This window comes from Rattus norvegicus, chromosome 18 (assembly GCF_021556685.1).
Source record: "Rattus norvegicus strain SHRSP/BbbUtx chromosome 18, alternate assembly SHRSP_T2T, whole genome shotgun sequence".
Taxonomy (NCBI): Eukaryota; Metazoa; Chordata; class Mammalia; order Rodentia; family Muridae; genus Rattus; species Rattus norvegicus.
Window position 1 is genome coordinate 32,408,692 of NC_141551.1, and position 15,322 is coordinate 32,424,013.

Here is a 15,322-nt window from a genome sequence, read left to right on the forward strand (position 1 = left end):
TAAGGTCCCAGTTTGATGAGGAACCTCTGCTCTTACAATCAGGCTATTTCTCTCACCTCTGCTGGATGCTATAAGCTGATTTGAAGATGTTCTGCTGCCCGTCTACTCCTTCTATTTATCAGCTAACTGATATTTGTTCTTTTGTTTGGTTTGCTGTTGCTTAATAAGCCCACTTATTAAAAAGTTGAAAGTAAGACAATCTTAGATCTTCTCAAAACTGACTCGAGCACTCACACGGACTAGCTGGGCTTCCACAAGAAGTCCATCTGTGCGTTTGCTGGCCAACACTCCAGTGAACCAAGCGCTCTGCACTGAGCTTCTCCTCCTTAGAGTGATACATTTGCCTATTACCACAAACCGGGAGCCTTACATCTAACATACCTTGAAACACATTTAAAACATATCTAAACTACAGCAAATCAGTGTCTATTTTTATCTCTCAAATTACAAAAATTAAATTAAACTTCCAAGGCAATGACTGCAGAGTGCCAAAAATGCAGAACTAGTTGTTCTTTTTATATCAGAAAGATGAAAATTATTGTGTTTGGAGGATGTCGCTCTGTCACAGTAAAGACATAAAACAAAGCTATATTTTATGAGAAAAATTTAATCCTAAATTATAAAATGCATGAACACATTAGGTTTTTTTTTAAAAAAATATTAAAGTGGTTGAAAAATTTCATGAGCATGAATACTTTGCCTGCATGTATGTGTGCATACTACATGCATGCCCACCGAGTTCAGAGGTCAGAAGAGGGCACATGGTCCCCTAGAACTGGGTTATAGATGGTCATAAGCCACTGTGTAGATGATGGGAACAAGGTCCTGTAACTGCTGAGATGCTTCTCCAGCCACCATATTGATTTTTAATATGTGTCTCAGTTACATAAAGTTAGTGACTTTACATGAATTCTTAGGTGAGTAGGATGGGTTTTTAATCTCATGCTTCCCCCATCCTGCTGCAGTGAGTCCTCAGTGTGAGATAGTTCCCATCGATAACAGACACATCAGCGCTGGTCTGTTAGAAGCCTGGTGCTTTGGATGGTTACTGTCCAGGCAAGAATACAGGACTTAACTACTAGGGAACTAATGAAGGTACAATGTTTCTCTTTTAAGACAAATTTGCATGAATTTGTTCTCTTTTTCTTTCCTGGAGTTTACATTTTGATACACACACACACACACACACACACACACACACACACACACACACACAATCTATCTGTCTATCTATCTATCTATCTATCTATCTATCTATCTATCTATCTATCTATTTATCTACCTATCCATCCACCCCCCTCTAATATATATAGTCAGGGATTAAAGCCACAGTCTTTTATATGCTAAGCAAGCACTCTACCACTGAGTTAAATCTCTGACTATAGTTTATATTTAGTTTAAACTTAAATTTAGTTTAAAATTTAGGACTGGATACTACCCAAAGTACAATAATACTTTAAAATGGGTTACAAAGTCAAACAGAATGTGTATACTCGGTAAGTAATTAGGTAAACATACTATCTCAGGACACTGCTTCTGCTCAAAATTCCTTTATGGAGATTTTTTATAATTTGCTCTTCGTTCTCAGCCTGTGTCCTCAGTTATCTCTTTCAGTCCATCCAGTCTGTACCCTGTTCACATTATGGTAAAAAGAGTTGCAATGTGGACAGGCTGGAAGCTGGAAAATGGGTTATAACAAACACATTAGCTGATATGATTCATGTCATTTAGACAACATGCCCTTTGGAATGGTTACTTAAAAAAACAAAAACAAACAAACAAACAAAAAAAAAAACCCCAAACCCAATCCTAATCCTCAAGAGACTTGAAGCCCCAGAGAGTGGGAGAACTGGTTTGATGGGGGATGGGGGTAGAGTCATCCTCTAGGAGACAGGAGGAAGGAGGAATGGGATGAGGAACTGTGGTAGATAGATATCAGGAGGGAGTAATGACTGGGCTGTAAAAAGGAATAAAAGTAATAATAAAAAATCAAAATGTACTTATTTAATATGTACTATAAGGGCTTGATCTAACTTAAAATTTAAAAAGAGAAATAAAACAAAATAAGACTATAGGTCATTATCCACAACCCTCTACAAACATTAAGAGAAGAACAAACCATCTAGAGAAAAAAATAAAAAGACTGTGCATAAGAGAGAGGCTGGCCAGCACAGATCAGGGCTCTTGAAGTGAGACTGACTTTGAATAGATTTCTTGTGGATACTTCTTAAAAGCTGTGGGATTTTTCCCCAAAGCTCAGAAAAATGAGTGTTCAAAGAACTATCAATGTTGGGTTCTCTTAGCAGGCTCTGGATAGCGAGCATATTGGACCTGGCATCATACAGAGTAGGCCACTTATTTCTGGTGACATCCAGTCAGATGTTACCATTACAGTGGTAGCAGATCTGAGGAGTTTCACTGTGGGTGTATTTAAAAAGGTTGGCACTGGGGAACTCTAGAGAGTTTAATCCCCTGGATCTTCATATACTGTGACAGCTGCTTTATGCATGGTCCCTATCTACTTGGAAAGTTGACTGATCCAGGAAGGCAGAAATTGTTTTGTCACCAGATATCATGATAGCCATCAGCTCCTGTTGCAGCCTTTGCCCAACATGCCTAGGGTGGCTTCCCAGGAGGCTTAGCTACTCAGCAGACAGCAATACTAGATGGCTTTCAGTTGGGGAAGTCCATCTTGGAAGCACTGGCCAATAGATTGGAAAGTGGAAAAGGCCTCTGCAACTCTGTTCAGTTCTTCTTCAGAAAGCTTCCTATGTGCTTGACATTAAACCTGGCTTAGAACAATGGACCTTCATCACAGCAGGAGTAACAATAAAAGGGACCCCAAGGCATAGAGAGAAACATGGACAATTATAGGACAACGTGGACATTCAGACTCTGGGAAGGGATGGCGGGACTTTGTGAATGCTTTAGTAAGCTGCATTCAGGATTTGAAGATGATTCTCAAGGAAGAAGGTAATAAGGAAACTTTGGGAAGCAGGATCAGACAACATCATTCGTCATCACAGAAACTCATATTAAAACCATAATGACCTATCAAGGGAAAGGAAGCAACTGCTGGTGAGGATATGTTAGAGGGTACACTTACATACTGTAGATGGGAAGGTAAACAAGGGCTGTCATTGTGGGAAACAAGATAGACATTCCTCATGATATTAAAAACAGCCATCCTATGATTCAGCATTTCTGTTGTTAGTTGTATATCCAAATGTGAAATCAATAAATCAAGTGACAAATAGAACCTTGTGTTCATCGAACTTTTGTTCAATATATCTGTGATTATGGAATCAGTCTGAAAGTCCATCAGCAAGTAAGTGCCTAAAGAAAATGTGATATGCATTCACAGTTTAATACTAGTTATCCTTGATAAAGAAGCAAATCCTGCCATTTATAATATGGTTCAATTGAAATAAGCCATACATTGAAAAGACAAATACTGAATCTCCTTATTGTTGGACAAGTTGACTTCATAGCATGATTAAATGGTAGTTATCAGAGGCTTGGGCATGGGGAGTTTAGGGAAACTGGCAAAGGGTTACTCTGGTAAAAGAATAACTCTAGACATCTGTTGTACAATAGGTTTGCTGTAACTAGTTATACAGTAATGTGTATATGAAAGTCACTAAGGAATCTAAGTAAGTACTTTTTCCATGAGAGATAATGTGTCAGTTAACGCATTTGTTATGTTGCTGAATGTAGTCATTGGCCATTACAAACACACATAAAACACAAAGAATTTGTTATTAAAATACAGTAATTGCTCGAGGATTTAAAAAAAAAGCACAAGAAAAAGCACAGAGGCAAAATATGATCATATTCAGTACTTACAGAGATCCACAGCAATGAAACCTAAAAGGCTGGGAGATTTTGTTGTTTGAGACTGGGCAGTGGTACCAAGGATGTGAGAGGGTGACCTAGGTGAGCATGTGTGTAGACTGAAACTGGTAGAATTCTACTGGGAACCAAGTGTTGGTGATATGAACTGATAGCCCTCCCTAGACCACCAGAGATTCCCTACACTCTCCTGCTTACTCTTCTGAATTTGGGGCATTGTGGCAAATTCCTCTGAATATATTTTCATACCTATAGTTCAATTGATTTTTTATTTCTCTGGTGGAAAAATTAAGCAAATTGAGTGCAGCCCGTACAGAGCACTCAATCATAAAAGCTAAAACTTACAATAAAGCAATCTGACTGTGCCCTGTTTCTGAAATTTTATTTTCATTTGCTTCAGTGACAGTGCTAGCTATGATTTCAGATCAAAGAGAAGTATAAATTTATTTTTTAGTTATTTTCATATATAAAAATGTGACCTGTGATTTATGGAGACAACTCATCTGACTTGGTAATAATAGGTTTTTGATCCTCTTCTCCCAGCCTTGTGTTTTTAACCTTCAAATATCCACTGCTCACTGATACCAACACTCACTTCAAAAGTCAGTAATCTGCCTACTTAGAAATACTGAATCAGCCAGGAATTCACTTTTAATTAGACTTTTCTCATTCTATTCAGATTCTAAAGGTAACAGGCTTTTGAGTTGCACAAAGTTAGCTAACTAAATGGAAACAGGCCAGGTGGAATTTTAATTAGCTATAGGCCAGGTCTAATGTCTAGTATTTGTCTGCTTCACCTATAGGAAGTCAAGGACTTGGTGTTGTCCACAAAAGGTCCTGCTCTTGGAGCATTCTAAAAGAAAATGTGCTGAGCTCAACAGTCTCAGAATTCACTCTACACAACCAACCCAGAATGGCTGTTTACTAGTCATTTGTCTCCTGGTCCGAGAACACAGGGGAACACTGAGTGTAATTTCTGAGTGCTTTTCTAATAGCTTTCTAGCCAAAGTGTGAAGTTAGAACACATAGAGAGGGGAGGATGCAATGAGTAGTGTGATGATTCGTACATGCTTGGTCCAGGGAATGACACTATTAGGAGGTGTGGCATTGTTGTAGTAGGTGTGGACTTCTTGGAGTAGGTGTGTCAATTTGAATGTGGGCTTTTAAGACCCTAGTCCTGGCTGCCTGGAAGCCAGTCTTCTCCAAGCTGCCTTCAGAAGAAGAGGTAGGACTCTCAGTTCTTCCAGCCCTGCATCTGCCTGGTAATTGCCATGCTCCTAGGAGCCTTGGTGATAATGCACTGAACTTCTGAGCCCGTAAGTCAGCCCCAATTAAATTGTCCTTATAAGTGTTGCTTTGGTCATGGTGTCTGTTTGCAGCAGTAAAACCCTAACTAAGACAGTTAGGAATGCAGCTAGAGGTGCTGCAGAGGTGACTCAGCTGTTAAGAGTACACAATGCTCCTTCAGAGGACCCATGTTTTATTCCCAGCACAGAGGACCTATGTTTTATTCCCTGCACATGTATCAGGTAGCTCACAACTAGCTGTGTCAGGGCATCCAAAATCCTCTGGCTTCCATGGATGCCTGCCCAGATATGGTACACATAAAGTCACACAGGCATACAGACATGTACATAAATAAAAGTAATAAATAAAATCTTTGAAAAAATGAAGAGGTAGGTAGAGAAGACTTGGGTTCCTATCACTGTTTTTACAATAGCCTTGGGACTTAAAATAATTTTTACTCTCTAAACCTAACTGTTCATTTATAAATTGCCATAATTTGCTGAATTAATTTTATTTCATTAAAATTGAAGTAATATGTATAAAGTGCTCTCATCACTGCCTCATTTTAATAACTATAATAATGTATGTGTTATGTGTCCATGTGAAAGGTATTCCAAAGGGTTCTCTAAGTCCTGCATTTTTTTGAGGTGCTGTTTTATCAAGCTGATGGGACTTCTAAGGAGTATCTAGAATTTAATAGTACTGAATGGTATGGAAATATATGCAAATAGCAGAACTTTGCAGGTAGATGCTCATTCTTGTGACCTATTTTTTTTAAATATAACATAACAAAAATAAGGAATTTAACATTTACCTATACTGGTGGTTGGTTTACAAAAGCCATTAAAATACCTTGAAAATAGTTTAACTGATGTGTGTGTGTGTGTGTGTGTGTGTGTGTGTGTGTGTGTGTGCATGTATTGAATACAAACCTTAAATTTAAAGTGATTCAATGAATGTTAAATTTGCAGATAAAGTGTTCTAACTTGGAAAACTATGGTAGCTGAAAAGGAATCTCTAGCTAGGACTAATGTGGTACAGGTTTAGAATCAATATTAGCCTGCTTCATGATGAGACTGTCTTAAAGTGACAAATAATGGGCCATTATAATAGCACATAGGTAGGATGCTTGAGAGAGAGAGAGAGAGAGAGAGAGAGAGAGAGAGAGAGAGAGAGACAAAGACACACACACAGAGAGAGAGACAGACAGAGAGACAGAGAGAGGGAGAGAGAGACAGATAGAGATAGACACAGAAACACAGAGATACAGAGACACAGACAAGCAGAGAGAGACACAGAGAGACAGAGAGAAACAGACAGAGGCAGAAATAGAGTCAGAGACAGAGACAGAGACATGGAGAGAACTTAGGAAAGAGAAAGGACAAAAGAAGAGGAGTGAACCCAGAGCTCTTGTATAGAGGAGTGGGTTTCCCAGGTAGTCGGCTGTCTGGGGACTTGGTGATGGACTGATAACGGTGGTCAGTTCAGGTGTCCAAGCATTTCCTCTTAGTTACAGCTCCACAGTCACATGGAACCTACAGACAGAGTGCATATTTAAGAGACACAAAGACAGAGGGAACAGAGTTCTCTTTTGGCATCCTGCCTCCAGCAGAGACATGTTCAAAACTGCTGCAGAGGGGTTCCCTCTCCCTGGCCAGTTTCTCTCTTCTGTTCTCACCAGAAAGAAGAAAATGTGAAACTCTTAACATCAGTGTAACTGCCTATGGGTAATCGCTATTAGCCATTGAAATGTGTTTTCTGGGCTCTTCAAAATAAGCTTTCCATTCATTTTTTGACATGTATACTTATGTTTATACATACTTACATTTTATAATGATATGTACCATTTATGCAACAGTTACCTATATTTGGCATATATTATAAACATCATCCTGCAACTTACAAAACAATTCTGCAACACGTTTTTATTTTGGATAAGTGAGCGTAACTTTACTGTGATGCATTCAGATCTACCCGGTTGTGAGGACAGATACTGAAAGGCTGCTGGACATTTGTAACTTGAACTTTCTTACTGTCACTCTTCCACATATGTCCCCACCTCATTTAAGAATCTGATTAAGGCCATTGATACTTTCAAGATTCCAGTATTTATATATATTTTCAAAAAAAGCCTGGCGCCACTGAAATTGATTTTACGTTCTCTAACCTTACCTATAGCCAGTTTAAATGTAAAGATTCCAAATTTTGTAGTAATTGCCTTTCATATGTAATCACATCTAAAAAGTATAATAAATTGTGATATTGGTTTGAAATTAAAATGATCACTTTTAAATATTCTGCTTTCAGAATTTTGAAAAATCTCATTTGATGGAATAAGGTTTCTGTCACTTGTAGGGGCTTTTTCTTGGCTAGGCTAAGGTATGTGTTCAGTCTATGGTTGACATCAAATATGATTTACATGTCAATCATAAAAGAGTGAATTTCCAAATGAATTTCAAGTAAGATATAGAACTCATCACAAGTCCTGTTATACTAAGATGTTACTTTGAAATTTCTTCTAGACTACAATGTTATCGAAGGTGTTATAATGAACAAGGGCTTACGTTTATTTGAAAGTCTAATAACTAATCATAGTTATCATTTACTGGGAACTGAACAAGATGGGCAGCTCTATTAAATTCTTTACATGTGTTTTCTTATATTTTTGGTTGTGAGCCTAGCCTTTAACGGCTGAGCCATCTCTCCAGCCCTACATGTGTTTTCTTACCTAGTCCCCACGACATCCCAAAGGTAGGTGATTTTGTCAACTTCATTGAACAGTTTGTGAAAATGAATTTTATAGAACTTAAAAGATTGCCCAAAGTCACACATGGAGAACTCTCTAGAGTCCGGAAAGGGTTCTATTACATTCATATCTGTGTCCTACCTTGTGCATTTGCTAGGTAAGCATTTTCCTCCCTCCCTCCCTTCCTCCTTCCCTCCTACCTTCCTCCCTCCCTCCTTCCCTCCTTCCTTCCTTCCTTCCTTCCTTCCTATCTGTTCTCTCGAAAGCTGCTTTTATATGACCTTAAAACTTTGCAGAGTAAAACAAATGCATAAACAACATTCTAAGTAAGAATTCTCTAACCTTCTCTTCTCATCTCAGCTTGAGGCCTGTAGAAGGAGTCAGAAGATAGTCATCTTCATTTGGACAGTATCAATCACCAGACTCTCATAGCAGAGGCTGCTACTGGGGAATGAGCTAAGGTATGGCTGTCAGTGGGAAGAGACAGGCAGTGCACACAAGAAACACAAGTAGGAGGCTCAGTCAGAAAGTGTCTTATTTCTGTGGGCCTTAGAATCCTGCAAATAGCAAATAAGGATGGTATCCCAAAATCCAACTGCATTTCCCACATCTGCATGTATAGTTCCCTTTCCGTTCCGTTCCGTTCCGTTCCGTTCCGTTCCGTTCCGTTCCGTTCCGTTCCGTTCCGTTCCGTTCCGTTCCGTTCCGTTCCCTTCCCTTCCCTTCCCTTCCCTGCCCTTCCCTTTCCTGTCCTTCCCTGCCCTGCCCTGCCCTACCTTGCCCTGCCGTCCCCTACCTTCTTCCCTTCCCTTCCTTTCCCTTCCCTTCCCTTCCCTTCCCTTCCCTTCCCTTCCCTTCCCTTCCCTGCCCTGCCCTGCCCTGCCCTGCCCTGCCCTGCCCTGCCCTGCCCTTCCCTGCCCTTCCCTGCCCTTCCCTGCCCTTCCCTTCCCTTTTCCCTTTTCCCTTTTCCCTTCCCTTCCCTTTTCCCTTTTCCCTTTTCCCCTTTCCCTTCCCTTCCCTTCCCCTTTCCCTTCCCCTTTCCCTTCCCCTTCCCCTTCCCCTTTCCCTTCCCCTTTCCCTTCCCCTTCCCCTTCCCCTTTCCCTTCCCCTTTCCCTTCCCTTCCCTTCCCTTCCCTTCCCTTCCCTTCCCTTCCCTTCCCTTCCCTTCCCTTCCCTTTTTCTTCCTCTTCTTTTGTCTTTTTTGCTTTGTTTTTGTTTTATGTGTCCAGTTCTTCCTATAGTCTCTGACGATTTCTCCTTGTCTCCATTCTTCACTCAGCTTCTCTTTTTCTTTAGGCCACTCTCAGGTCTGTGATACGAATACCAATCCAGTTTCTGGCTTCTTGCTTCCTTTTCTCTTTCTTACATAGCCCTGCTCCCACCTTCAGCTATTCCCCTTGCCCCAGAATGACCTTCTTGTTCTTATTTCTCCATAAAATTCCCATAAATTCTTCTAAAACACCTTATGGCTAGTGAGGTCAGCCTATTTGGGAGAAATGCCTTTACAGATTCTGAGACATTAGAGGGGAAAACTTTATCTCTGTTGACCTCTTTCTTGGGAGCTCGTAGAACACAATTAAGCTCTAACTTTCTGACATGATTAGAAGCTATACATACAGGCTTACTTGATGAATAATACATTGGACTATTTGCATTTTACATTGTTCAGTTTTAGCTCTTACCCTTTTGCTCATAGAATCCCTGTAAATGTGAAGCTCTGGGAATTTTAAGGAATATGTTTTTTTCTTTGAGTATGTCAATCATGAGTTCATGTAAGTATGTATAGGGAGAACAAGCAGCCATATGAGTAAACATACAATTATTTTTGAATATTTGGATCTGAACAAATTATTTTTGTTTCTTTCTTGAGCTGTGTCAACTCTCAGTCTGTAAGGAGAGATAGGGGGAAAAAAGTTCTAGGGAAGCAGTGTTCCAAAATTCTTATCCATAAGGTATTTTAAAGCCCCTCTTTCCAAAATATTCTCTTAGATAACATATGGTTCTCTTCAGAAAAAAAACTTAAACTTCCTCGAAGTAAAAAGATGGAAAACTTTAAGAATAATGTGTTAGATTCTTCACAAAGGCAGCCAATTTTACTCACTAAAGAAATCATTTACTCAAGCATTCATTTAGCAATATTTACTAAACTTTTACTGTGAGTAGCATCCTTCTGGGCACTTAGAATTTTGAGTTAGAGCAAGTAGAGAAATGTATCCGTTTCTATGCATAGTAATGATTGACTTTGCAGAGTCCCACAGTGCCCATAGCAGCATAGAGGCTGATGACTGACAGGAGCTACTTATGACCGGAGACATATCTGTAGAGAAGTTGGGGAGAGTTCATGTCAAAAGAGTACTATCAAGAGTAAACTGTTGTGTCCTTCCTATTGAAAGACAACCTCTCTGACTTAAGGTGTTGAGAGTAATCATGAGCTCCTTCACTCCCCCTCTTTTGCTACATTTTTAATGGTCCTTTGTTCCTTGTACCAAAAGCCAATGACACTTAGATTAGGGGATGGATTCCTCTTATGTGTGGCCTTTGGTTTGCCACTGCTGCCTGCGATTAGAATTAGGAAATTTAGTTTGTGAGGACAGATTCACACCCTCTCCAAGGTTGTAAATGAAAACACCTTAGTTTCTTTTCTACTCTGTGACAAAAATACCTCGAAAAAGGGGTTATCTTAGCTCCCAGTTACAGTCCATCATTATGGCAAAATCACAGTAAAGAGAGATTATGAAAGTTAATCACATTGCATCTATGAAGTGGAGTGGAAGGAATGCATGCTCATGCTCAGCTCACTTTTCCACTTATAGATTTCAGGATCTCTTGCCTAGGGAGTGGTTTCGCCTGCAGTGGGTAGGTCTTCCTACCACAATTAACGTAATCAGGCTAATTGCCACAGATTGACCAGGGGTCAATGCTATCTAAACAATCTCTCATTGAGGTAATAACCCTCTTCCCAGCTGATTCTATAATGTGTCAAGGTGAGAATTAAAACTAAGCATCAAAAAAGTCCAAGAAAAAAATCTCTCCATTCAGAATGCAGAGGAAGTGCAGACAATGAAATTTCATTCTTACAAATGACATGAACATTCTTTCTGTGGGCATCTACTGTATATATGAAACATTATATAATTAGTTCTTCAGAGTCAAGGTTTTTGTTGTTAGCCAGTTGCATCATGTAACTTACTCAAAGTGTGAATGAATGCTTTGAGGGTGAAAATGACATTTCCATGTGGTGGATTACGTAGGTAGATCAAATGAGGCTTTGTCCAGTTGCTAGCTCACTCATTTATGACCTTGGGAAAAACTACATGAACATTAAGATTTTCTCATTTATAAAATAGGCAAGAATTTAGAAATTTTAAAATCACATCAACTAATGAAAGAAGTGAGAGGATTACACATGATATGTCATCAGATGACCAGATGAAACCTCTGACATCTTTCAAACATGTAGTTTCCACTTCTTAGAAGTAGTGGTATAATTGGTATTATAAAATATCATCTTTAACTTTATCTCATCAATACTAATAAAACTATGCTATTGCTAGGTTTTTTTAAAAAATGAAACAGTGAGATTTTCCCACCTTTATAAATTGCGAGGTAATGAACTTGGTATCATTTGCATCGCTATATTGTCAAGTCGGAAATGCTGGTGCTAGCATATCTGCACAAGAAGAACAAAGGCATCTCAAGTTTCATCCAGTTATAGGTCTGCAGGAGGCTTCCTGCATAATGGAAATCAAGTAGAGGTTAAAAATGAAAGAAGCTTGGTGTTCTCCCTGCAGTTTCGACCAGCAGGCAAAAACACGGAGACACTGGCAAGTAAGGTAAAGGTGGAATAGTTTCTACTTCTTCAGAGGACTGAAGCATTCCTTCTCTCTGGACTTCCCACAGAACGTTATCTTAGAAGATGTGAGAAGAGAATACATGGCCTTCTGTTGAAAGCTCTAACCTTATGGGACAGATTTAACAGGGAAAAGAAGTATAATACAAAGCACTATGACCATCAAAGGTATTGAATGTGTCTGGTGCTAAGGACAGTTATCAGAGTCTCGGTAGACTTTGCCCAGATGTAACTAGGCTATTCTCTATCTTTCCAAATGCTCACAGCTCATTGGATGTTAGGACAAGTGACAGAATAAGGGACTGGTTACAGAGGGCCTAGTTTGAAGTTGGACCTTTAACAAATAAGGGTTTACTAGGTGGAGACTGAGGTAAGGCTGTGTTAAGGTTAACCTTTCAAGTCACTCACAATTCCTTGTATTCTCTTTGTATTAGATGCTGTGAAAGGTATACTTTCCTATTTTCTATTTTGGTAGTAGGGTGTATTATCCTCATACTAGCTCAGGAACACCTACACTGCTATAAAAAAATACAGTTTTAGGGAGCTGGAGAGATGGTTCAGTGGTTAAAAGCACTGACTACTGTTCCAGAGGTTCTGAATTCCAGCAACCACATGGTGGCTCATAACCATCTATCGTGGAATCTGATGCCCTCTTCTGGTGTGTTTGAAGACAGCTACAGTGTACAGATATGGTGAAATAAATACATAATTAAAAACAAACAGTTTTAGGCTCTCCTACAGGCCTACCGAAATAGAATTCATTGATGTTGGGCAGAGGTATTTACTTTTATAGTAAGTAGGGGCTTGGAGATTCTGAGAGGTTTTTCTAACTTCCATTTCAGAGCTTGTGGGCACATTAAGATGACTTAAAACTATGACTTAGTGTGCTTGCATTTAGTAACTTCATTCTCTCAGTACATATACAACATGGGAGTGTATCTAATTTTTATTGGTACTTGGAAGTGTTAACTTTTGAAGACTTTTGGAAACCATTGCCTTTGGGCCATGTGGCCTATATGTCCCTACTTTCAAGCTGTCCTAATAAAAGATCATCACCTACAAGGTCCATAAGCCACCAAAAGTTGTTCTTCATTGTTTTGAGGTTCAAAGTTGAAGACCAAAGTGTGTAGCAGATTTGGCACCTATGTGAAGACCTGCTTTCTGATTTATAGATGATATTCTGGTTATAACCTTAGATGCTAGAAGTAACTAATGAGCTCCCTCGTGTCCCATTTTTTAAAGGTTTTAAAATTCCATTCCTGAGAACTCCACTCCCAAAGGACCCACATCTTAATTCTATCACCTTGAACACTCAGTGTTCAAGATGAAAATTTGGGGACAGAATAAATGTTCAGACCTCCGCCACCGTCCTCTGCAATTCACAAAGTGCTTGTCTGCAGATCCTGTCTGGTTGCCCAACCACACTGCACATAGACAACTAAGGCTCAGGTTCAAAGAGTGACCACTTCCATACTTTAAAATTGAGCAGAGACCAAGGCAGTCATGCACAATAAATACCCATTGAATTGAAAACTACAGTCCAGGTGTCTAAGATGCCCAGCTCCACAGGACTTATTATAAATGGAACACCTTCCGGGAGTGTTTCTCACAGTTTAGGTTACACGCTTCTTTCATTTACAGACACCTCGCAGTGTTTGCTTCAGAATTATTTCCTCTCAACACCTGTCAGAGGGTGGCTCAGAGACAGAAGCTCTTCAATAGAAGCAGATTGTTTTATGCAGGTCCTCATTAGCCCACTTCTGTGAAAAGAATAGTCATGTCTGTCAGGAATTAAGAGCATAGATCGAGTGAAAGGGGAACTTTGAAGATTTTATATTCTTCTGCATTTGCTATTCATCAACTTCCAGCTTGCTCTTGTTGTATGATAATAGTTATATTTGTCAGTTTTGTCTTATATGAGATGTTCATGTCTCTTCCTCTGGAATAGTGAACTCAAATGGGGGCAATATTTTCATTGTGTGTGTGTGAGTGTGTGTGTGTGTGTGTGTGCGTGCGTGTGTGTGTGTGTGTGTGTGTGCGTGCGTGTGTGCGTGTGTTTGTGTGTGTGTGCGTGTGCACTTTTGACATCTAGTGAGCAAGGGCACGCATGCTGGGTTTGCCACAGTGCAGAAGACATTTTTCCATGACAAAACATCAGTTGGCCAAAAAGGTTAGTAGTACTGAGGTTGACAAACCCTGCTCTATAGCAGGATTTTAAACAAGGCACTCTTGTAGGAGTCAAGAAGTGAATGAAACCATAAGGAATTTGTAGACTTCTCCAAAATTTTGGGTAAAATCTTGCCTGTATGCATATTGTCTAATAGGAAAGGGTTATGTTTTTCCTCATATTGTGAAATTCTTAAGTAGAAAATCACAGGATTTTATTCCATCACATGCTATGATAAAGAAGTTCTCCCTAGCACTTTGTTCTATAAGCCATGCCTCTTACCTTCATAAGAAATGTGTTTAATAGTTCTGTAAATATAGATAGATTAATAGGCTGATGCTTGGGATATGGTAGCCTTAATTACCAATAACATCCCTTTCAATATCAAATGATCCTGTCCTGATCTGAATGAAAAGCTGTCAGATTACTGCTTTGATACTACTGTTGAGTCCATTTTCCATCTTTCCCTACTTTCAGGCATTTGAGTGGCTGAGACAGAAATTGTGTATTTCTCAAAGAAACACATTAAAATCCCACAAATGCATACATAGACCCTGTTCATTGCTGACTACCACCTCAGGCTGTGTAATCCTACTGGGTACAGAAGGAGGAGGATGGTATAACAAGAGCCACATTATATTAAATATTTTGCTCAGGATATCCTTATGCACTAAAAACAGATAACATTTAGAAGTCTCATTATAGATACAAAACACTTGTTAAATTATAGCATATTCTCAAGTCTATGGCCTATATAGCTAAAAACCATGCAAAAAAAAATCAACCTCCATAAGTTTTTGTCTCAAGAGAGGCACATTTTCTATTTTGCTCTATGTGAGGCTGGTAGTATTAATGGGGGGAGAGGGGACATTTTTCTTGCAATTGCTTCTAAGTTAGTCATTAAGACTCAAGGAAAGAAATCTGTAAAATGAAGACATAAGCCTTGGTTTTCTTTAAAGTCTTTTCCAGTGTAGAAATATGGGCACACTCACTCATTCATTCATTCATTCATTCATTCACATATTTGTTCACTGGTGTCTCTAAAGCTATTGAACATTTCCTCTTAGACGCTACAATTCAAAAATAATAGCTGTAGCTATTTCAGATTCTAAGGACCTCAGGCTCTCATAGGCAAAGACAACAGCCAAGAGACATGTTGAAGTGGTTCCCTTAGCACAGCCATGACCAAAAGAGAAGAATGATGATGGCAACAAGGGGAGGAAAGGAAAGCACTTTTGTTTACTATTTGGATACAATTCAGCAGCGAATTACTGGGAAGATCTGATTCCTGTGGGATAGGCATGGCTCATCTATTCCAGGATAAATTTCCTTCAAATAAGAAATCCCATTTTCCTTTGAGCTAGCTAATACGATAGGAGAAATGGGCACCAGGGGCAGAGGATTTCCTGCTCAATCTGGT

The 15,322-nt window shown here is 39.4% G+C and overlaps 1 protein-coding gene and 1 pseudogene across 3 annotated transcripts in view; one reads left to right on the forward strand and one right to left on the reverse strand.

The window, feature by feature from the left end:
* Positions 1–15,322, forward strand: part of Kctd16 (potassium channel tetramerization domain containing 16) — a 276,887-nt gene that overhangs the window by 145,233 nt on the left and 116,332 nt on the right. The window lies entirely within an intron of this gene.
* Positions 2,152–2,585, reverse strand: Ube2c-ps3 (ubiquitin-conjugating enzyme E2C, pseudogene 3; annotated as a pseudogene).